The sequence below is a fragment of the Balaenoptera borealis genome, assembly GCF_965194805.1.
Source record: "Balaenoptera borealis genome assembly, chromosome: X".
Lineage (NCBI taxonomy): Eukaryota > Metazoa > Chordata > Mammalia > Artiodactyla > Balaenopteridae > Balaenoptera > Balaenoptera borealis.
Genome location: NC_138881.1, coordinates 116,352,521 through 116,376,611, shown reverse-complemented (window position 1 = coordinate 116,376,611; position 24,091 = coordinate 116,352,521).

Sequence of the window (24,091 nt, the reverse complement as noted above, 5' to 3'; positions counted from 1 at the left end):
GTGACCTTCACCACCCTTTAAAATATCTGCAGTGACTTAAAGAGGCTCCCAGATGACATGGGCACTCAGGATACTTGGGGTATATCATTATCCAGTTAGAGGAGAGAGGGAAATTCTTTATAACAACGTAAGGAGAAATCATTCCCAGGTCACCGAAGAGATTTCCCAAATACCAGAGGTAGATAGTTTGTGGATCTTTTGTTGTTCCTATTTGCTGAGGAAGTGAAGATAGCTCACTGGTAACTTGACTCCGTCTGTCATGCCAGCTTCATCTCCCATCTCTTGCTGATGGTCCAGTCATCTCTAGGTGCCATGTTCCCCACTCCTGCCATTGCTCCCACTCTTGGCTCTGCCTGGGCTGAGGCCCTGGTCCACCATGGTCCTCTTAGCCTGACTCACTCCCCGCCTACTCCCCGAGTCCTTCAGACTTGGCTTTCCCGAGCCCCACTTCCCAGGTACCAGGCCTGGCCTCTTGTGTCTCTCAGCATTGCCTCACCTCTACCTCTGCTCTGGTCACAACGTGTGGAAATGTCTCTTTGTGGAGGCGGGACATTTTCAAATTCATGTTACCTGATGATAGAATATCCCACAAGACAAAGGAAAGAGGAAATGAAGCAAACTGTCCTGTGAATGGAATATTGTCTGTGGCTGAATAATCTCTGTAAAGAAAAGGCTGTAATAAACCACTGCCATGAAGATCTTTTCTGCCCACTGGTTGCATACGCATAATTCCCTAAGCAAAACTCTCATTTTCTGTTGCGAGGGGAAAAAAAGACAGAAGCTGATGAGAAAAGGTTGAACAGGGGCCTCCCAAATGTGAGAAAATGCTTGCTTTGAATGATCATAATAAAAAAAAGGAAACGATCTGGTTGGCTCTCTCTTCCCTACTGAACTGGGAACTACTCCAGGGAAGCAACTTCTGGATTCCCTGCACATAGCGCCGAGTTGGTGCTCCTTAGATATTCGTGGAATGAATGAGTAAATATTTTCCTCATGGCCCTGTGCTTTTTGTTCAGGAATTGTCAAGAGAGAAGCAGAGCAAACACATTGATACCAGATCTGCCATTTGTCTGGATTAGTGTCCTGAAGCCCTTTAGACAAGACCTTCCTATCACCCATCTCAGAAGCATAAAAACGTGACAGGATTTTCAGTAGGTGAGAATGAGGAAAAGCAGATAATGCCTGCTCTTTTCAGTCTAGAAAAAGTACCAGCTAGGAGCTTTATGCTGGGAAGTGATAAGGGATGCTGCACACAATGGGGGAATCAATGCACAGTCCCTCTGTGGTCGGTAAACACGGTGGTGACAGAGGAGATTTTGCTGAGAGATTAATCAACTTTGGCCCTGACATCCCTTCACCACAGGACCCAGGATTTCAGGAATAATTGGTGCAAGCTATACTGCTTGTGCTAAAACAAGACAAGAGTTGGTTTTCAGTTACTGCTGTCAGACTCTAAAACAGGATTTGAAAGCAGCTCCAGAGTGGTAGGATCCCTCCTGGAATGGGATAGAATTATGCTCTTCCTAGTCATAAGGTCCTGGGGCTGAGCCAAATGGTGTCTTGTAACTGAGTTTCAGAAAGTTCTGAGTCTGGAAGAAGAAAGCAATTTATAGCTGGGAAGGAAAGTAGGAGAGTCAAGAGCCACTATGTTGGTCGAATAGGTCACCACACTGGAAGGGGCTGTACTAGCTGGAAGCCAGATAAGAATAAGGGAGCAAGCAGAGAGGAGAACAAGATGCAGGGGGTTGAAACTGGTGCCCAAAGTAATTTCATGAACACAGCCTTCCTTTGCATGGCCTGGTATGCTTCACGGGGCAAGGGGCAGGCTCTCGAAGCTCCAGAATAACTGTATTTCCCCATTTCCTGGCCCAGGGCTGACAACCATGAAGAATTGTATGTTTTGGGGTAGCAGTGGGATTAGTAGACCCCTGCCGAAGGCAGTACCATGTTGAAGGGTTAAAGTGAGGATTAATGATATGATATCCTTTGTGAAACAAAGAACACTACACACTGGAATTCAACAGATATTTACTGAGCTGTATTTATTGAGTGTAGGACACTCTCATTAGTGTAAGGAGGGTATAGAGATGGGTATTACATTCCACGTGCTCAGTAAATATAAAGTGTCTCATCTTAGATAATAAAGGCATGGAGAGAGATGGTAAAACATGGGTCATGTTCCGGGTACAATGCCAGGTAAAGTCGGGGGAGGGGCAGTGGCAGGAAATGAGGCAGGAAAGATATGTTAGGTAGACTCCAGTGCCAGCCAGGAGCAGCTGTTACTTAGAATGCTAGCTGGATAGTACTGTGTAGAATACCTGAGACGTGTGGAAGGCAGTGAAGCTACTGCAGTGGTCTAGGTAGAGATGATGCAGGTCTGACTTACCCTGGTGGCAGTGGGATGAGAATAGAGACAGGACTGACAGACATATTGGCTGTCACTGACTTGGCTCTGACTTGGTTTCTGATAGACTGCTGGGGATAAGGTGGAGAGGAAACAAAGATGACAGCAAGCTTTCACACCTGGGTGACTAGATGGATAGGATCAGTCATAGATATTGAGAAATCAGCTGGGGTCATTGATTTGAAAAGGGACATTTGTTTGGTTTTGAACATGTTGGGTCTGTGGTGCTGGTTGAACATCTGAATAGAGATACCAAAAAGGCTGTTGGAAATGTGGAATGAGACTAGGGTAGACCCCCCGCCGTAGGTTCCCTATGTGCTCCCTACCTGTATACCACCTTCCCTTGCAGCTGTGTGTGTAATGAGTTTCTGTTAGCTCTGTATGGAAAAAGACTTTGTTCAATGTTCTTTGTTCAATGAGAAGTCATAGGTTCACAATACTGTTTTTTTTTTTTTTAATTAGTGAACTAGTGATTAGGAGAGAGGTCAAGGCCAAGACTGATGGGTCACAATGACTAAAGTGATATTCAAAGCACTGAGTAGATGAAATCACTGAAGGGGTGTTTTGGGTTGAATTGTGTCCTCCCCAGATTCAGGTGTTGAAGTCCTAACTTCCAGTACCTTGGAATATGTGACCTTATTTGGAGATAGGGTCTTTACAAAGGTAATCAAGCTAAAATGAGGTAATGAGGGTGGGTCCTAATCCAATCTGACTAGTGCCCTTATAAAAAGGGGAAATCTGGACAGATACAGACATGCATACGTAGGGGAGGAAAAGTAATTTTCCCTTTATCCTTTTTGGTTCTTGGCTGAGACCCTGTGTAACAGGAGAAAAAGAAACAGAAGTTTAGTAATATGTATACTTCCTGTATGCATGAGAGATACCCAGGAAAACTAAGCAACTCTCCCAAATGGCCCAAGCCATCACCTTAAATACCATCTCCAGCTAAAGAGAAAAGAAGATGTTGGGGGTGGTGGGGGAATCAGTCATGAGAGGTGACCAGGAAGAGCACAGTGAACAAGGGTATGGTTATTATGCAGGTTTAAGTCCATGCCTTCTCCATTGATGTTTCTAGAAATTTAGTCATTCTCTTCTTGCTACAGAGGGGGAGACACCCTTACAAATGGAGGCCTCCCTTATAAACGTAAATCTCTCTTACAAAAGGGTAACTTCTGCTTGGTTTTCAGACCTTCTCCTCTCTCTGCTATTTCTTAAAAATAACCAGTTCAAGATATTATGTCAAAGAGGCATATTTTGGGGTGACATATTTTGCTCCCCTTCACATAGAAGGAGGATGATATCAAAGGGGTTCAGAACATGTCTCCCCAAAATGTGCCACTTTGGCATGTGGATTGTTTTGACCTGAAGCAGTCGGGGTCCAAAAGACTCAGGAGGAGCTTTTTACCTCCCCCTTGACTACCTAAAAGAATTTAGATAGGGGGCCTGGATCAGAGAGAACTATTACTAGAGTTAACTTTTATCTGAATGATCTATCTGTATGAGTGGACACATATCTAATTACCAAACATCTGTTCTTTTTTTTTTTATTGGAGTATAGTTGATTTGCAATGTTGTGTTAGTTTCAGGTGTACAGCACAGTGATTCAGTTATACATACATACATATATATATTGTTTTTCAGATTCTTTTCCCTTATAGGTTATTATAAAATCTTGAGTAGAGTTCCCTGTGCTATAGAGTAGGTCCTTGTTGGTTATCTGTTTTACATATAGTAGTGTGTATATGTTAATCCCAAACTCCTAATTTATATTTCCCCTACACTTTTCCCCTTTGGTCACCATAAGTTTGTTTTCTATGTCTGTGGGTCTATTTCTGTTTTCAAACATCTCTTCTTCTTGTTGTCCAGTGAATTACCCTCCTCCGTTCTGAAGGCCCAGGCCCCTATCCCACCCCTTAGCTCAGGATGGCATATAAGCCTCAACTGCCCGACTTGCCCTTGGATCTCATATCTTTGGGGCTCCCTTACGTACGTCATTAAATTTGTTTTTGTCTGGTTAATTTGTCTTACATCAGTTTATTTATTAGACCAACCAAAGAACCCAGAAGGGTAGAGGAAAAAGTTTTCTTCCCCTACAATATGAAGAGATGTAGGGAAAAGATGGCCATCTACAAGCTAAGGAGAGAGGCCTGAAACAAATCCTTCCCTCACAGCCTCAGAAGGAACCAACCCTGCCAACACCTTGACCTCAGACTTCTAGCCTCCAGAACTGTTAGGCAGATTTCTGTTGTGTAAGCCGCCTAATTAGTGGTGATTTGTTGTGGCAGCTCCAACATGCTAATAGAGGGCGAGAGTATGTACTGGAGAAAAGAGCAGAGGACTCAAGTTAAAAGCATAGGATCACTTCTATCCAGGATGAAAGAAGACAGGAAATAAGAAAACGCAAAAATATATTGGTTATAGAGGTGGAAGGAGAGCAACAGTAGTGTCACGTCATGAAAACTGAGGGAGGAGAGTATTTCAAAAAAGGAAGTGGCAGATAACAGTGCCAGATGTTACAGGGAACGTGAGTAGGACGGAGCCTGAGTGGTTTTGCACTGAGGAGGTCCTGGAGGTCTGACGTGGTCTGTGAGGAAGCACGTTCATCCGTGGTAAGGGGCGGGGGATGGAGAAGGCAGGTGGTGGAACGTTGATGTGTGAACGGGAGGGGAGGCGTGGAGGCTGGGGTATTCAGACATGTCTGAGGCGTGGCACAGGTCGGCTGCCTCAGAGTCAGTTGGGGAGACTATATAAAAACCGGATTTCTACGCCTCAGCACCCAGACTGTATTTGGATTCATCAGGTGTGGGGTAGGTGTAGAAATCTGGTTTCTTAAAAGCTCTCTAAGTGTTTCTTATGCACAGGTAGATTTGAGAACCATGTGCTAGACTTTTATTTGAAGGAAATTCGTAGTAAAGTAGAAGTGAGAGAGAAAAGACTACTGATCAGGATTGGTTAGAAAACATCAAACCAACAGCCCCCAAATCTCAGTGTTTTTAACTCTTTCTCAGTGAGGAATGCTGATTTCTTACTCCTGCTGTCTGATCATCATAAGCTAGGGGAGAGACCTCTGTTTAAGTCAGGCTGACAAAGCCTTCAATCATCTTGCTGCTGTACCTTCTAGAACTTGAGGTCTCCTTAGTTGTTACTTCAAGCAAAAAGTGTATGGACATTTTACATCTGCTCTTCTAAGCAAATGATGCGTTACCTCCACTCACAAGTCATTGGCCAGAACGAGTCACGTGAGCTTTCCTAACTGCAAGGAGTGGGCAGTGCAGACTTTATGTGCCTCTGAGGAGAGGACTGGATGAGGATGAACTGGGTGAGGACGAGTCAGGTTTGCTTGGAAGGGAGCAGAGAATCAGGAAAGTCTGTTCCATTTGGGAGAGAACGGAGCATGTGTGTAGGTCAAGGGAAGGGTGCCGGAGGAAGGGGAATTATAAAGCGGAAAGGAGGAGGATGAGAAAAAGCAAGAATCAACAGGGTAAAGTCCTACAAGGGGGATGGGCACATGAGCACCAATTAGGGTGGGCCTCACCTTGGAAAGGAAGGATGCCTGTCTTCCTTAGAGTCAAATGTGAACAAAAGACGGAGAATGACAGCTCTGTGCGATTTTGTAGGACACAGAAATTCTCATCATCACTATTAGCAATATTATTCTGAGACTTGACCTGCCCTTCCTTTCTCCCTTCCAGATTTCTATTTAGAATTCTTTCATATGAGAGTTCAGACAGTTCCAGCACTTCGAAAGTTAATCCAAGATGATTAGTCAACAGGACTGAATTAGCAGGGCATTGAAGAGTCAATTGCATCTCTCCCATCTTAAAGGTAAAGTTCAGTGTTGAATCAAAGCAGACACTTGAGGGTCCCCTATGAATTGGCAGTTTGGGGCTTTGGGGCTGCATTTTCTGGTGCAGGTTCCCAAAGTGTCACCTCTCCTGGCCTTTAGCATAGCATTACAACGTGAATAGTGTGTTCCCCTACCGGTTAGGGAAATGGTCATGCTACCGCTTCCGCTGTACTTAGGATTCAAAGTCATGGGAAACAGGATTCTTCATCTGCAAGGGACCTTGAGAGATAGGACCATACTAAACTGACTAAAGTAAATAAAAAATGATTTTTTTCTATTTTTGAAAGCCCACATCAGAGGCTGATTACCCAGTGACTTCTGTTCTTCCTTCTGGCTAGCCTACTTCCCTCACCTTGCATTTCAGATGCCTCTCCTCTTGTTGTGCCCTCTGTGGACATGAAAACAACTGTACAGTCCCTTATATACACAAAGACATTCTTATATTGCCCCATAGCCTTCATGTTAAACTCAAAATATCTTTTCTCTTTCCCACAAATGTATCAAGTGGCTAATATGTGCTGGTCACTGTGGCTATAGAATTAATAAGTTGCTAAATCAGTCCTTGCTTTCAAAGAACTTGCAGGGGAGGAAAAATACCCTTCTAGGTTCTTGGTGGAGCCTCCGCCCCCCCACCCCCACCCCCCCAGTGATAAAAGACAAAGTAACAGGAGAAAAACAAACAAATTTAATAATGTGTATCCCTTCAGTGTACATGGGAGAGCCCAGGGAAAACTGAGTAACTCCCCCAAAGGCCCAAGCTATCACCTTAAATACCATCTACCATCTCCAGCTGAAGACAGAAGATGATGTTGGGGATGAGGAGTCAGGGAGGGAGGTGACCAGGAAGAGCCCAGTTAAAGAGGGTCAGGTTGTGATGCAGATTTAAGTGTCTGCCTTCTCTCTTGATAAAAGTGTCTAGAGATTTAGAGTCTTCCTCCTCTTCCTGTTTGGAGAGGGAGACGCCCTTTCAAATGGAGATTTCCCTTGTAAATGTAAATGCCTCTTACAAAAAGGTAACTTCTACTAGGTTTTCAGAGCTTTTACTTAAAAATAACCAGCTGGATAATTCTTCTGCCAAAGAGTCATATGTCTTCAAACTCCTAATCTAGTTGGGGGGGAGATACACACACACACACACACACACACACACACGCACACACACGCACGCACGCACTCACTCACACACACACACACTCACTCACTCACTCTTTGTATTCTGATTGTTTCTTTCCCAGTGGCTTAACAGAGGTAGGTGCCACGAACAAGGGAACACAAAGAAGAAGGAATGAATTTGGCCTGGAGCCATCAGGAAAAGCTTCACAGAGCAGGTAACAACTGACCTCAAAGTCTGAGTCGGGGTTCCTCTTCCTCTGTGACCACGTTTATGTGCCCCAATTCTCCCATCTTTAGGTTGTACCCTGTCCTTTATAATCAACTCTAATCCCACCCAGTGCAAAGTGGGTGGCCTAGAATCCAACATCTCTGGGGATTCTGGGTGCGGGCCAAGGACTGTTATACTCAGTCACCTGTGAATTCTCTTCTCTGTGGCCACTGAATCCTTGATCTTTGCTGTGGCTTAGCTCCTGAAATAAACCTGGTTCTCTTTTCCTGCATTTCTCCATGCAGGTCCTGCCCTGGGCTACACCTTTGACCTAGGGCTGTGTGTGGCAGACTTTGCTAAAGGTTTGAAGACAGGGAAGGGGGGCAGGATTGAGGGGAATATGGGCTGAAATTTGGCTCCTGAGCCGCTCACCAAGCCTGTGCCCTAGCTGGGTTCTGGGAGGGAGGGCTAGTTTTTTCTAATTAACCCAAACCCGTGTTATGGGTTAGGTGGCATCTCTGAGGGGGATTACACCCTAGTACAGCTAAACAACCTCAGATTGAAATTCCTAGAATATTCGTCATTTCTGCCCCTGGTAGGATTGCCAGATTTAGCAAATAAAAATACAGGATACCCAGTTAAATTTGAATTTCAGATAAACAATGAATTTTTTTTTAATATAACTATGTCCCAAGCAATATTGGGGACATACTTAGACTAAAAATTATTCCTTATTCACCTGAGATTAAAATACAAGGTATCCAGTTAAATTTGATCTGCAACCCTAGCCTCTGGGAGCTATTCTCCAGACCCCGCTCTCCCCCCCTGCGCCCTTATATTGGGTTGGCCAAAAAGTTCGTTCGGGGTTTTCTGTAATGAAAAACTCGAACGAACTTTTTGGCCAACCCAATATTTGTGACTCAGATCTCCATTGTGCTGCGTGGCCCCTGGCTCCTGCCTTCCAGCTCTTTTCTTTCCCTCTCCAGCTCATTTCTTTCTGACCACCCCCATTTTTTCCCTTTTCTTATAAAGAGCAGTTTAGCAGTTAGGCTGGTCTCAGCTCAACCCATTCAGACTCTGCCCTGGGGGCTCATCTTCATAACCAAACATGGCCTTTGTCCTAAATCAAAACAGTTTTCTCTCAGAGAGGAATTCTGTAGCCAGCCAGCATGGGTTCCTGTTCTTTATATAGTTAGATGTTGCCCCAGTGTTATAGTTAGAGTTCGTGAGGGAGGGTTGATCCCTTACAATAATTGGCCCATCTTTCTTATGATGAATAAAGAAATAAATGTGATAACCTTAGTTTGGGAAGATAATCCCACTCCCATAGTTTCAATCTGGCAATTGAATCACAGAGCCCAGGATGTTAGGACTGAGATCATTTTAGAGATTCTCTAGTCTGTACTACCTCCTCATTTTGCAGATAGAGGAACTGAAGCCAAGAGAGGGGCTCTGACTTGTTCGCACAGCAAGTTCACATCAGAGCCTGGACTCCCGCTGGATTTGCTATCCTGTCTTTGTCTCTCAGGAAATGCAATCAATTTGGCAGACTGTGCGTTTTTCAAACACTACCCCCTCTCTCCATGGTTGTGGTGGTTCTTCTGTACTGTGCTAAGGTGAAGGTAACTTCACAGTTGGTTACTTATTCGGCCTCCCTGGAGAATCTCAAGTGATATGCTTCTTCCCAGGCCGCCATGTCCATCTTTGCTGGACCCCAGCGGGGAGTTGGCTGCCCTCTGCCCCTCCCCCAGGTCCTGCCAAGGAGTCGGATTTACCCATGGTGATTTCCACTTAAAAACAACAGCAAATGCCTCCGCGTCATCACTGATCGCAATGAAGAGTAAGCGCTCAGCTCTCTCTGAGTTGATGTGTAGATGTCTTCTCACTGTAAAAACATGCCAAGTGTGATTTCATGGCAAAAAAGATTTCTTGTCAGTGTGCAGTGGTGCAGACATTGCGAAGTTTCCCCCCCCAGCTCTTCTCGAAGCCATTGTGCAAGGGCCAGTCCTGCTGAGCGTGTTTCCTTTTTGCCACATTCGTTTTTCCTAAGTTTGTTGCCTCAGTAAATGTTAAACACTACTTCCTGACCTTTCTAAATTAGACCTGCTGCTTACAGGAGCCAATCAGTCACATTGAAAAAGGCTCAGCCCCTCTGGTGAAGACTTGGACGTCTTTAGAACTTCCTTGTTTTAACCTCCCCCTGCTGGTGAAAGATAATCCACGTATATTCTGTTCAGGAGCTGAAAAATTTGAAGGGAGGGAATTTCAGTCTCACTGTAACAAAATGCCTTCACTCCCACAAAGTTAATGATTTTGCCTTTTAAATACAGAAAGATAAATGAATATTTTTTCCAGGAGCCATTGCAGTCTGATCCTTACCTGGCTGCTGCTAGGAGGGAACCCTAGTTCTCTTGCACAGTGTATTTATATGTAACACATTTCACAAATATTATTAAGTACCGTAATCCGTAGACTGACGCTGCATTGTCTTCAGTCTTGGGCATTTATGAGGTACACCTGTGGCTGCTGGAATTACAATGAACTCTGAGAATGGGAGAGAATAGCTTGCTTCTGGCCAACCTTTTCCACTTTCTGTTTCCTGCTTTTCACTGGCTATGAGATAACGAAAATTCAATGGCTATGCCTGTTAGAAATGTGTCCAAACTAAGCGTTAAGAGTCCCAGAGTGAGTTGCTTGCACAGAGAAAGCTTGAGCATTCAAGCAGTGTGGAATGAGCAAACATGAAAAAACCAGTGCTATTTCTTTAGTGCCCATACTTTGTAAGATATATTTTAGCTGCGCAGAGGAATTTTCTGCTTCCTTTTTAATTTCAGGTGTCTTCTTCATGGTTGAAGTTGATAGGTAGGTAGCCTTCTGATAAGTTAGGTATTAATATGTTATTTGTAATTCTGGGGATTGAATTAAGGGGGAAAACAATGAAAAATTATAGGTTATTATCATAGAAAACAACATTTTCTTTTTTTAAAATATGTGATCTTTTCCACAGGCTTGGCTCCGCAGTGTGTGTCCGTAATTTATGAAAGCTCCTTTGCTGAGGAACGAATGGTGTGAGGGAATACTTTGCATTGTAACACGCTTTATAGATGTTAAAGGTCTAGCTATCTTGTCCATTTGGGATCTAACGGTGTAGATAATATATTTTTCCTGTTAGCCACCATTCTCACACATTCTACCCTTTTTTGGAATGCCTGTGCTAATGCTGAAGGATGTACAGAGATGATTAAGACACAGTTCCTGCCCTCAAGTTGCTGACAGCCTGTGAAGGAAAAGAAGCCATGGGCACAATGTTGATGAACAGTGGGGATGGAGGCCTCCAGTCTGATCTCTGTTTATGAAGGCATGACACTGAACTTCATATGTGTCAGTTTACTCATCTGTAAAATAAGGGCTTTAGATGACATGAAATTTAAAACTATCGGACTTCCCTGGTGGCACAGTGGTTAAGAATCCGCCTGCCATTGCAGGGGACACGGGTTCGAGCCCTGGTCTGGGAAGATCCCACATGCCATGGAGCAACTAAGCCCGTGCGCCACAACTCCTGAGCCTGCGCTCTAGAGCCCACAAGCCACAACTGCTGAGCCTGCATGCCACAACTACTGAAGCCTGCGCACCTAGAGCCCGTGCTCCACAACAAGAGAAGCCACCGCAATGAGAAGCCCACACACCGCAACGAAGAGTAGCCTCCGCTCGCCGCAACTAGAGAAAGCCTGCGTGCAGCAACGAAGACCCAATGCAGTCAAAAAAAAATTTTTTTTTTAAATTGAAAACTATCATTCTATAATTTTATGATATATACTGCAAAAATATATGATCCATGGGATCAGTGTCCTTCCTGTGTCATTCACTGCTGTTTCTGTAGCGCCTACTATAGAAGCTAGCACACAGTAGGTGCTCAGTTGTTTCTTTTTTAAAAATTTTTTTTTATTTTTTAAATTTTTATATGTGTTGGGTCTTCGTTTCTGTGCGAGGGCTTTCTCCAGTTGCGGCGAGCGGGGGCCACTCTTCATCGCGGTGCGCGGGCCTCTCACTATCGCGGCCTCCCTTGTTGCGGAGCACAGGCTCCAGACGCGCAGGCTCAGTAGCTGTGGCTCACGGGCCCAGTTGCTCCGCGGCATGTGGGAGCTTCCCAGACCAGGGCTCGAACCCGTGTCTCCTGCATTAGCAGGCGGATTCTCAACCACTGCGCCACCAGGGAAGCCCTCAGTTGTTTCTTGAATGACTGAATAGACAGAGAGCATGCTGAAGAAATCCGAGTAAGGAGAGCTCATTTTTGGACTGGGTGATCAAGAACTTTATGGAGGAGATAGTATTTGAAACAGACTTAAAACAGGCATTTTCATAGGTGAAAATTTGGAATGGGGTGCAGTTGAAGGCACTTTGTATCCAAGGGAAGTTGTGTGGTGTATTGGGAAGAACATGGGACTTTGAGTCTGAAGATTTGAATTCCAGTTCAAGCTCTGGCACTTACTAGCACGTGTCCTTGGGCAAGTCACGAAACTTCTCAAAGCCTCAGTTTCCTCATATGTAAAATGGGGATGATGGTACCCATCACTTGACATATTTGTTATGAGGATTAGATGAAATGGTGCAAGGTGTGTTTCTTCATCGATGCAATGCTCAAAAAATGTGACTCTGAAGAAGTAACAAAAATCAAAGAAGCATGGAGGTAGAAAATGAAGGGTATGTCTATGAACTGGTGGGTATTCTGTGTTGGCATGGGGTATAGTTGCAAAACAAGTTGGATTCAGACTACACAGAAACATGCATGATGTGGTTAAAAGTGTGGAAGAATCTTTAAGTCTCTGTTTTTAATATTGATTTTTCTTAAAGAGGAACAACCAAATAAAACTCAGGCCTTTGGCTTAGATCCAAGATCTGTGACCTTGCCAACAGCCAAGGTTCACATTATTGTTTTCTTATATGAAGGAAGCACTGACTATGGGATTTACAGCAAAATCAATAAAAATATTTCCTGCTTCTGAAAGGAGCATTGATCAGATAAACTGTGTGTGTGCACCAAGAAAAGCATGGTTATAATGCCAAGTCAGATAGTCTTAAGGTATTGAAAAGAAATTAACATGCAACCTGCAAATAGTTAACTCAACCAAAGATATCAGATGTGGGTTCAGGAGAGAGGGAGTGGCAGAGATGACTCCTAGATTTTGAGCTGGAGAGAAGGATGGTGCTATGAACAGAAACAGGGTTGTCTTGAGGAGTTGTAACTTCTGGAGAAGATACTGTATTTGCGTTAAAAGGTGTGAGATGCCGCAGAAATTGGTGTATCAGTAGCCAGTGGAGGAGGAAGAGTTTGCTAGGCATAATGCTTTGCGGGCTTATTTGTATAAAGGTAACAAAGCTGAGTGAGTGGTTTACTGCCACCTTTCTGATCCAGTTGTTGTGGCCTTTGATATGCTTCCAGATAATAAACTAACATTCTGTGAGCAATGTGTCAGGCATTATTCTAAACACTTTATATGAATTATCTCATTTAATCCTCACAATAGGCCTGTGCAGTAGGCACTATTATTATTCCTCTTCTACAGTTTAGGAAACTGAGGTAAACACAAAATTAAGTGACTTGCCCAGTGGAGCTCTACTTAAATCCAGTTTTGTCTATCTGACTCCAGTGCTTAAGTTCTTAAACACTCTTGGGTAGGGTTGCCCAGCTAAATTGGAATTTCAGATAAACAGCAACTATTTTTTAATATAAGTGTGTCCCACTTGGGATACACTTACGCTGAAAATTATTGTTTATATAAAAGTCAAATTTAATTGGAGGGGTCCTATATTTTCATTTGCTAAATCTGGCAGTCCTGTTTCTGGGGACATAATGAAAAGAGTTAACCCCTTGGTGCCATCCCTTTCTCTTTCCTCTCTCTCACACACAGTTAAATCTCTTTTGGTCTACTCTTTATTCCCTGGCTCTCTTCTCGCGTGGTGACATGGTGCTTGGGCCCTTGGGCCACACCGGATGTTTTTGGAGCCAGGCAGGAAAATTCCGCCTTATTCACTTCTGCCATTCCCCCTCCTGCTCCTCCACTGTAGGGACCAGACTGGACTGCAGACCCTCTTACACATCTCAACATATCCCATCAGCCAGGGAAAACCATGTTAAGGCTTAACTTCTGTTCCCTTATTCCCAACATTTCATCTTCTTTGCCTTGTTTTCCTTTTAATCATGAAAGGATGTTACTGAACCCAAGTTTGGCTGCTTGCCGCTCAAAAGCCAATAATTCGAGAGGCAAGTGTCAGTAGAAAGGAAACGTGCTTTAATGAGAAAAGCCAGCAATCTGGGGAGATGGTGGACTCATGTCCAGAGACCAACTCCGGAGATTCTGCTCAGCCATGACAGTTTTTAAGGGGAAAAAGGGGAAAGAATCTCAGTGAATTGTCAAAGCAGGAGGTTGGATTCTGCATCATTCTCCATTGAGTGTAGACTGGCTGACTCTTTCTTCAGATGTCGTCTTGATCCCTGTGATCTGCCTGCAGGATTGCTAAAGGGACTGTTGGGGGTGGAGAGCTAGTCATTTTTTAACTGCTTCATTCTTCATTCTTCTTTTTATCTAGGAAAAGAATCAACAAGTTAGGCAAGGCATGGTGTCCATTCAGGAGAGCATAAGTTGGGAGTTAGGTTAAACTGCCTAGTGATCTCATTCCTATGATTAGGTTCTTTTAAGGTTAGAGGGGAAGAGAAATGGGCAAACAGGAAAGGGGCAAAAGAGCTGCTTTCAAGAAGTGGATCGCCACTAGGAGAGTGAGGAGTGGAAATAGGGGAGAATTAATGAGCAATAGAGACACACCCATGGTGGGTGTGAAAATTGAAGGGAGGGCTTTCTGGGCCGGAGGAATGACACGCGGAGCCCCTGAGGAGGTAGCTGTGAGCTGTGCTTTCGCACTGGGCTTAGGGTTTCTTCTCCTTGCTCTCCAGCTCCCATTAACTCTGCAGAAAATTGTCCCAGTAGCCTGTGCTGGGGATGATTTTTCCTTCTCATTCAATCAGTTCAGTCATTTTCAGCTGAAGTTTCTTTACATTTCTGCATGTGTTGACAGGGCTTTAAGAGAAAATTCCCCAAACAACTAACCACCCCACCAATCCATTTTTAATCCACAGTTAGTCACAGGTGTTGAACATGTTTAGTCCTTGTGGAAATAGGTAGAGTTTAAATATGCAATGATTCTAGTTCAAATTACTTGAAAAGATAGAAGAAAAGTGCCCAATAGGCATTTGGAGATAGGGGTGCTGCTTGGTCCAGATCAGCTCTTATAATCTGAGACTGTCTCTGGGAATCAGGGGTGCAGGGGTAGTTCTCGAAGCAGGACCTCTCTTTCTTCAGAGACCACTGCTAGCTGGGACCAGATGCCTTATGTTCCGATCAGGACAGTTCTCCAGAAATGCTCAGGTCAAAGTCAATGCTTGATTAATGGTGACTCACAACTTAAGCTGCTTTTAGACAGCCAAGGTGCCACCATGAAGGAAGGGTGATATAGGCCTTTAAGAGCAGCAAGGAAGGCCAGCAAGCAAGGCCAGTGTATTATCAACCATTATTTTTGTCCTTTCATTTGTACTTTATCCAAAAAAGGATTTGAGATGACTTACCATGAAACAGACAGTACAAGATAAAAAATAAGTGAAGGCTTTGGGGCTAGAGATGGAGAAAAGAAAATGGGCACATGCCCGTCCTTCGCTGGGTCCCGTGAGCCTGAGTGTACATTCTCAACCTGGCCACTCCCGGGCTCTGATGGCTGATTTCAGTTGGGTGGGCACAAGCTCTTCCTTTTCTGACTTACCCTGTGACTTGGCATTTCTGGCGAGATCTCTACTCTAGTAACACTGACTTGAAGACCTGGATCTTTCCCAGTTTATTCGGTGCCTCCAGTGCCAAGCTCTCTGGGTCTCTCTCCAGGAAGCTGGAAGCCTTGGCTAATTAATGCAAGTGGGAAGTACAAGGATATGCTTCATACTCACCCAGAACATGGGCCTGGGGGCTTCCCTGGTGGCACAGGGGTTAAGAATCCACCTGCCATTGCAGGAGACACAGGTTCAAGCCCTAGTCCGGGAAGATTCCACATGCCACGGAGCAACTAAGCCCGTGTGCCACAACTACTGAGCCTGCGCTCTAGAGCCCGCAAGCCACAACTACGGAGCCTGTGAGCCACAACTACTGAGCCCACGTGCCACAACTACTGAGCCCATGTGCCACAACAACTGAAGCCCACGCGCCTAGAGCCCGTGCTCCGCAACAAGAGAAGCCACCACAACAAGAAGCCTGCGCACCACAACGAAGAGTAGCCCTGGCTTGCCGCAACTAGAGAAAAGCCTGTGCACAGCAACGAAGACTCAATGCAACCAAAAATAAATAAATAAATAAATAAATAAATAAATAAATAAATAAATAAATTAGAAAAAAAACATGGGCCTGAGTGTCTGTTGAATTGGAGACTTATCACCTCTTATGTTATCCATCTTACACCATCAGGATTCATAGGAGGTAGTACTGGCTATCTGGAAGTACCTCTGGGCCTCTCTTTGAAAGGATTTTACTTCTCCCCATTAGGACATTTGTTTTAGATAAGACCTTCAATCTAATTTGTTAATGGTATTGTCATTCATGTAGTCAATAATGTTGAATGCAATCCTCGTCATAATTTATTACTAATGGTAGCTCAGGGCTGAACTAAAAGTAATCATGATTATCTCCTGGCGAAGGTACACGTGAGGAGTATAACTGAGCATGACTACCCAGAGAACTGCAGCATGTGCAGTCGGATCATTAATAATTTGCTCTATGTTGCAGTTGTCAAGAAGAGTTCCGAGTTAATGCTATGGATTTATATAGTTGACTTTTAGGTCGCAGTCTTATACTTCTTTCTCTGGTCGTCAGGCATCTCATTTTTAAATCATGGTTTATCTCATATGACTTACAACTGTGAATGAGAGATTCATTTTGCTATTTCATATTGCTAGACTTCTAAATGGAATGTGGTAGAAAGAGAAGATTATTTTTTTACACCTGTAGTTATTACTATGGCATGCACAGTTTGGAAACTGAAATAATTAAATGTTTTGCTTTGGGGAGTTTTCTTTGTATTATTGTCAGAAGTTCAATGGTTCATATCCTATTGAGTTCTAGAAGGTTCTGATACTATGTTTCTTCTATTTGCTCTTCATTTTTCTTACTGAGAATTGCCTGACTAACCTGTGTCTTATTTGAATTTTCATTATCAGTAGATCAATTCAGTCATTTTTAGCTAAAGTTTATTTGCCTTTCTGCCTATGTACACAGGACTTTTAAGAACAAATTCCAAAAGTGCCTAACTTCTTTTACTCCCATTCATTTATTTTAATTAAGCTTTTTACTTTGACGTAATTGCAGATTCACATTTAGTTGCAAGAAATAATACAGGCTACCCACTTTCCCCAAAGGTGACATCTTGCAAAAACTATCATACAGCATCACATCCAGGATATTGACATTGATAGGGTCAACATACAGAAGAGTTATATCCCCACAAAGATCCCTCTTGTTACTGTTTTATAAGCATGCCTACCTTCCACCCCCATTCATTTTATCTATAATTATTCACAGGCATATATTACCTCAATTCCTTTTGTAAGTAGGTCGAGTTCTTCCACCTTCCATAAATCCTGGATCAAATGAGTTATTGGTAGAAGCCAACCATATTCTGTGAGTTTCTAATTATGTGTGTAGTTAATTGCATGTAGCAAGCCTCAGGTCTGATAAGTAGCAGAAAGCATTTGAAAGGTCCTTGTAACTGGCATTAGGTCATACCTTGGGGTTACAGGAGTGAGAGGACTCTGTGGAGGGACTTACTAGAGCCTCTGCAGTGAGCAGATACTGAGGGAAAAGCAGTAAAAATAGTGGGACAGGTTAAGAGACAAGGCCGAGTTACAGGCTCTGTTCCTAAGGCGTGGCTATCCAGCAATGGAAAATGCAACATCCAGTGGAGTGAGTGAACTCTTCCTCGACCAAGGCTTATATGGGAATGTTCAAAATTCCAGTTTGTATGATTGTAGGGGTGGGAGGGGGCATGTGTCAGGAGTGGGTGATGCTCTTAAATCAGCTGAAGAATGTCTCGGTTCTCTTGGAGAAGGTCCACAAGCAAGAGATGGATCCACTGAGAACAAGGTTTAAAATCCTGTAGGAGGGGCTGATCAGTGCTGGGGTGGGGTGTGGCTGGTTTGCAAGCCTGGTATTCAGCCCCAGTAAGAAATTGAGGCAGAAGCCCACACAGACAGACTTTACCAATTCAGAAAGTATTCCAAGAAAATCATGACTCTGAGAATTCCAGAACTTAGTTCTACTCAGTGTACATTTGTCAAGTATTTACTCTGTGCCAGATTCTGAGCCAGGCATTGAGGATATAATACCAATAGACTAAGGAACTGAGAGGCCAGTGGATATAGTACCAACAGGCTGACCTAGGATCATACTAGGGCAGCAAGACACAGTCTAGATCCCATCTTTTGGCGTGGCTGGGCCTCTCATAAGACTCTCTGCCCTAGTCAGGACTGGTTTTAGCGTTTAGTATATTCCTTGCCTAGCTCCTTATTAGGGCTTAAAATTTATAGATAGATAGATACATACATGCATACTTACTGCGTTGGGCAAAACATTCGTTCGGGTTTTACAGAAAAACCCGAACAAGCTTTTTGCCCAACCCAATACATAGGTACATTCATACGTACATATACAGATGGAGAGATGAATGGGAATGAAGCTCAGCAATTCCAGCAGAGCAGGGCTTCAGAAGGCGAGGGCTAACACTTTATAACAATTCAGCGCTCTATCCTTGGAGAATGACACAAGGAGCATTTAACACTCAAGATATCAGTAAACAGATGGGTGCAGCTTCATGTCACTGTGAATGTTTCCAGAGCTCTGAAAAATCTATAGCTGACGGAAAAACCCTGAGTGATCTTGCTTCGGATCAAAAAGCTTTCGTTAACATCTTTAATCTGTGTAATGAAATCTTGAACTATTTTTCATGCCTATATTGTCACTTCAACCAGTAACCAAAATCTCAAGAGAACTCAATGAATTAGAATGTGACCTAAAAATCAAGAGTGAAGAGTCATCAATCAAAAAGGGAGATTATTTGGGGAAGAGAAATGATTTGAATACCAAAGAAACACTGCTTGTTGACAGAAATATACATTTATAACTAATGTTTCATTGGTCATGTAGGCCATGGAACACATCAAAAGCCCAAGTCACATCAAAAAGAAATTTGATTTTAGACTTCCCTCTACCACCTTGATTTTCTGGAGCTTTAATTTAGATTCTCTGTGACTATAAACCTTGGTGCTTTGTCCTCTTCTTGCCCTGTCTTTCCCCATTTGTGTTATCCTCCATCTTTTTTCCCCCTAGTTTTATTGAAAAAAATACTGTTCTCCATCTTGAAGAAGTACTCCACACTCATCTTTTTCCCCATGCTCTGTCTCTGCTAAATCAGGTTGTCAGATAGCAGAGAGGCCTTTTTGGTGAGCCCCTGTTGAGATAGGCTGACTTAAACAAACAACCTTCAAATGTCAGTGGCTTAACACAATAGATATTTATTTCTTGGTCACACAAGATGCAGTGTTGATGTTCTGGTTAGTCAGTTGTCCTGGGCAGCTCTCCTCTAAATGGTGACTCAAGCATGCAGCCCCCTTCCATCTTGTGATGCTGTCATCTTCAGTATGAGCCTCCACAGTCACCGTAGGTGGGAAAGAAAGTGCAAGGGACCAAGTGATACTTGGTCCAGAAGTGGTACATTCTCTACTTGTTTCATTCCATTGGCCAGAACTAGTCACATGGCCCCACATAGATGCAGGAGGGACTGGGAAATGTAGCCCCAGGCTGGGCAGTCACTGCCCAGTGACAACAGTACACTTTGGTGTTCAGCTGCCTGTTTTTGTCTCACCGTGCTTTGAGAACATTGCTCCATGAGAATGCCTGAGCTCTCTTCTGACTCCTAGGTCACCTGCTCTGTTCCCCATTCCAGCTGAACTCTGTATAATCACGAAATCCTCAAGTCAGAGTCACCAGTTAGAAATTCAGTTTTTAAAAAAATTTAATATATCTGTAGAAGAGTGGGCACCTTTTTATGTGCAGAGCTACGACATCTTACCATCTGTGCTTTCTAGAGCCAGAAATCCCCCCATTAAAATTGGACTGTCACTTAGAAGATTAAAAAAATGCAATAATTGATAATAATTTCAGCTCAACTTTTCGTATTTGTTAAATATCATGCGTTTGGGGAGTAAAAATCTTGATTTAATTTTCTTAGACAGGAGCTGGGTTTTGATTGGCCCAGTTGAGTTCCCTGAGTTGCATTCTCTGGTACTGTTTTCTGACCCATACAGATATGAGAGCTACTCTTACCATTCTGGTAAGGAGCCCCTGTCTTAAGTGCTTTGATCTGGGGGCCCCTTTCAGTATAACACATCAGCAAAAAGGCTAAATATATACGTATATGGATGGATCCTTCTAAAGGCTAAAAATATTGTATTTGATTGTCTTGCCTCCCTTGATTCTATTAAGTTGCAGAGACCAAGGAATAACCTAGCGTTCTTAATCTCCTGCCCTTAATTCAGGTCCTGTTACTTACGTAACTATTTATTTCCTGACCAAGCCCTGCTGTTCTCCAAAGATAGGGGAATGGTTAAATAAATTATTCTTCATCTGTATGTTGGAGCATCAAGAAAGCTTTAAATTTTATTTCTCAGAATTTTTAATGACCATTGGAAATGTTCACAATATTTACTTTTTAAATATATATATAAGTGATCTCAATTTGTGTGTAAATATATGTGTAGCAAAAAGACTGGAAGAAAATATGTCACGATTTTAACTGTGATTGTCTCTGGGCAATGGGATTGTGGGTGATTTTCATAATCTTTGTATTTCTCTGTGTTTTCCAAAGTTTAAAAATGAGCATGGGGCTTCCCTGGTGGTACAGAATCCGCCTGCTAATGCAGGGGGCACGGGTTCGAGCTCTGGTCTGGGAAGATCCCACATGCCGCGGAGCAACTAAGCCCGTACGCCACAATTACTGAGCCTGTGCTCTAGAGCCCGCGAGCCACAACTACTGAGCCTGCGTGCCACAACTACTGAAGCCCACGTGCCTAGAGCCCGTGCTCTGCAACAAGAGAAGCCACCACAATGAGAAGCCTGCGCACCGCAACGAAGAGTAGCCCCCGCTCACTGCAAATAGAGAAAGCCCACGTGCAGCAGTGAAGACCCAACTCAGCCAAAAATAAATAAATAAAATAAATAAATTTATTAAAAAAAAATGAGCATGAATTACTTATGAGAAGAATGTTAGTCACTACACCTGTCAATCAATTCCAGCATTAACCATTCTTGTGAAAATTACTGGAGGCTAGCAGAAAGGGGAACTTTGGCTGCCTTAAAGTAGTTGAATCCTCTCTTTTTAAAAAAATTTTTTTTTGGCTGCACCATGCGGGTTGTGGAATCTTAGGTCCCCAGCCAGGGATTGAACCTGGGCCCTCGGCAGTGAAAGCGTGGAGTCCTAACCACTGGACCGTCAGGGAATTCCCAAATCCTCTATCTTTAAATGAAAAAAAAAAAACGTAGAGTGACCTAGCAACCAAAACAATGGTTGTATCACTTTTTCCCATTCCAGAATTTTACTGGGGAAAGTTACCGGTCCTCACAAATAAATCTTTCCACGTGAACTACAGTTTTTCTTTTTCATTGCAGAAGCTTACGATAGAATAATAAGTTGTCTAAGCACGTGTCAAAATTAGGTCATGAAACGTGAACCTCGGAGTGGAAAGCATCAGCCTTTGATTTCCTTTTTTCATAGGAGGATCCAGTATTGCAAAAGAGACAAAGCATCACCTTGGGTGTCCTGAGCTCCAGTCTTGGTTGTGTTATGTACTAGCTGTGTGACTTGTAGCCAGTTATTTAAAGTTCCTGAAATGTTGTGTCCATATCTACAGACTATAGATAATACCTGTCTGGCAAGTTTCTTTTGATGATTAGAGATGATATTTGTAAGCCTAGATCACTTGCTTAATCCCTCAATTGCTTAACTAGCTTAATTGCTGCTGCTGCTGCTTTTGCTACTACTAGTTATTACCACTACCACTGCCGTGACCATGACCTTCCCCTCCACCAATGGGAATGGTAACTCTGTACCGTCTAGCTGTGTTCAAGTTGTTGGCCAGGTCAGTTTGACTGCTGTCGCCTAACTTCCAGTCCTGCAAAGGCAGGACAAGCCTTCTCTACCTACCTGTGCTCCCTGCCCCCCAAGTCCAGCAACTAAGGGGTTAAGTTGTAGTGAAGCAGGGGGCATCCAGTAACTAGCTGATCCTGAGGTCTGCATCTTTTCAGATGGTTCAGTGCATCTTTTCAGGTTGTTCAGTGTGGGGTACTGATTGTTAAATATTTTGAATATTACACCTGGTTCTAGTCAAATAAAGACTAAGGAGAGTCATTTATTTCCTGTGTTTCTGAAGAATAGAATACCATAATGGCCAACTGTGCTTGAATACTGAAATCCTGAAAAGTGGGAGGAAATTTCCGGTAAATGTAAGTTGATGATAAAAATCTTTATTTTTCCTCTTTTTACTTTGTCAGTCCCTCCCTCAGATGGCTCTGTGCTCAGGACAGTATTGGTGAGTACAGCTGCCGTGGTCCTTGGGAAGCATCTTTACGGAGAAGGAGGACATGATTGACACTAACAGGGGAATCTTTCCTTTCCAATTTCATTTTCTAAGAGATGGAAAATGCACCTCACCAAAAACAAAAACAAAACCCTAAAAAACAAACAGAACTTCCCCAACCTTCTTAACTACCTATTCTGTGTACATGGTCTGGCCCCGTTATTACATTGCAAAGCAAGATCAATGAAGACAATCTAACTCAAGCATTTAGTTCTTGGACTGTCACTCATATTTCTATGCATTTTAATTTGAGAGCTTGGGTTGCTCGGTTATAATTGCATCAAGATGGGACAGATATAAATCTTCCTTGAATTAGATGATCTGTGTGAGATATACTGTGGAATATTGGCCAAAAATAATTTTAGCCTAACTCAAGCCCTTAGAGTTAAAATATCTTGATTATATAAATTTGTCTTCTGTTCTCAACCCAGAAAGACAGTAAAGGATGAGATTGCCTTGTCTCTGCAAAGACTAAATGAAGTAGAACTCTCTTATGGACTGAATGTTTGTGCATCTTCTCAGAATTCATATGTTGAAGCCCTAACCCCCATTGTGATGATATTAGGAGGTGAGGCCTTTGGGAAGTAATTAGGATTAGATGAGGTTGTGAAGGTAGAGCCCCCATGATAGGATTAGTGCCCTTAGAAGAAGAAGAAGAGACACTAGAGCGTCCTCTCTCTGCCATGTGAAGACACGGAGAGAAGGTGACTGTCTACAAGTTAGGAAGGGAGCCCTCATCAAGGACCACATCTCCCAGCACCTTGATCTTGGACTTCCTAGTCTCCAGAACTGAGAAATAATGTCTGTTGTTTAAGCCACCCAGTCAGTGGTATTCTGTTATAGCAGCCTGAGCACACTAAGACAAACTCCACAACACCCAACCTTTCTGTAGCATAGATTCAGTTATATTGCAGGCCAAAGTATGCACCTGGATATAACAACTCTATATTGACACTGATAGCAGTACTCTCCTTCAAGACTGGCATTATATCGGGATTTTAGGTGTCCATTTTGGAGGGGTATGTTTCTTGTAGGAGAATGGATTTGTATTTTACCTTGCTAGACAGTTAGTGATGCCAAACATGGCTGCTCTGTGCTCTGAGAAGTTCTTCAGTAAGATCAGGGCATTTGGACAGCGGTTAGACTGAGCTGGTCAAGGTCAAACCAGGTACTAGAGCTGGGAGAAGAGAGACCATCTTTTTGAGCATCTGTGTATGTGTCACAGAACAGCGTTAGGCACTGTGGACTCTCTAGAGTGCTAGCAGCCAGGAGAGGCCCATGGCAGTAGCTGTTCATTTTGACAGCTACTTAGGTGCTTCTGCTGTTTTTAAAGGTGAACCATTTCAAGCCTCCTCAGCCTACCCAGCCGGCCAATCTGCAATTAAGGAGATCAGATTGTCTCAACTTTAGTTTCCAACCCTTCTGTGGTCTTTAAAACAAATTCTGCTATAAATTCTTAATCCATAAGAATGTATCTTGTTTTCTGAATGTTCCTTTTTTTTTTTTTTTTTTGATAGCATTGTGTTCTTGAACACGTGTCTTATTTTTATTCCTTTACACTCACTTTATGGTGTTTGGGAAGGAAATGGAAGTAACCATGTGCGATTCAGTTTGTTACAACTGGAAGTCTTCCAGCATACCCCATTTTCAACCGCTCCTAGGGACTGATCTAGCCCCTTCCCCATCTACTCAACTACTCCTCCATCGGGCTTCCTGCCCGTGCTAATTCCAGCCTGCTGGCCTGTGTTCCCTGATGCTGCAGTTGCTACAGTTGAAGGAGAGGACCTGCTCCACACAGAGAAA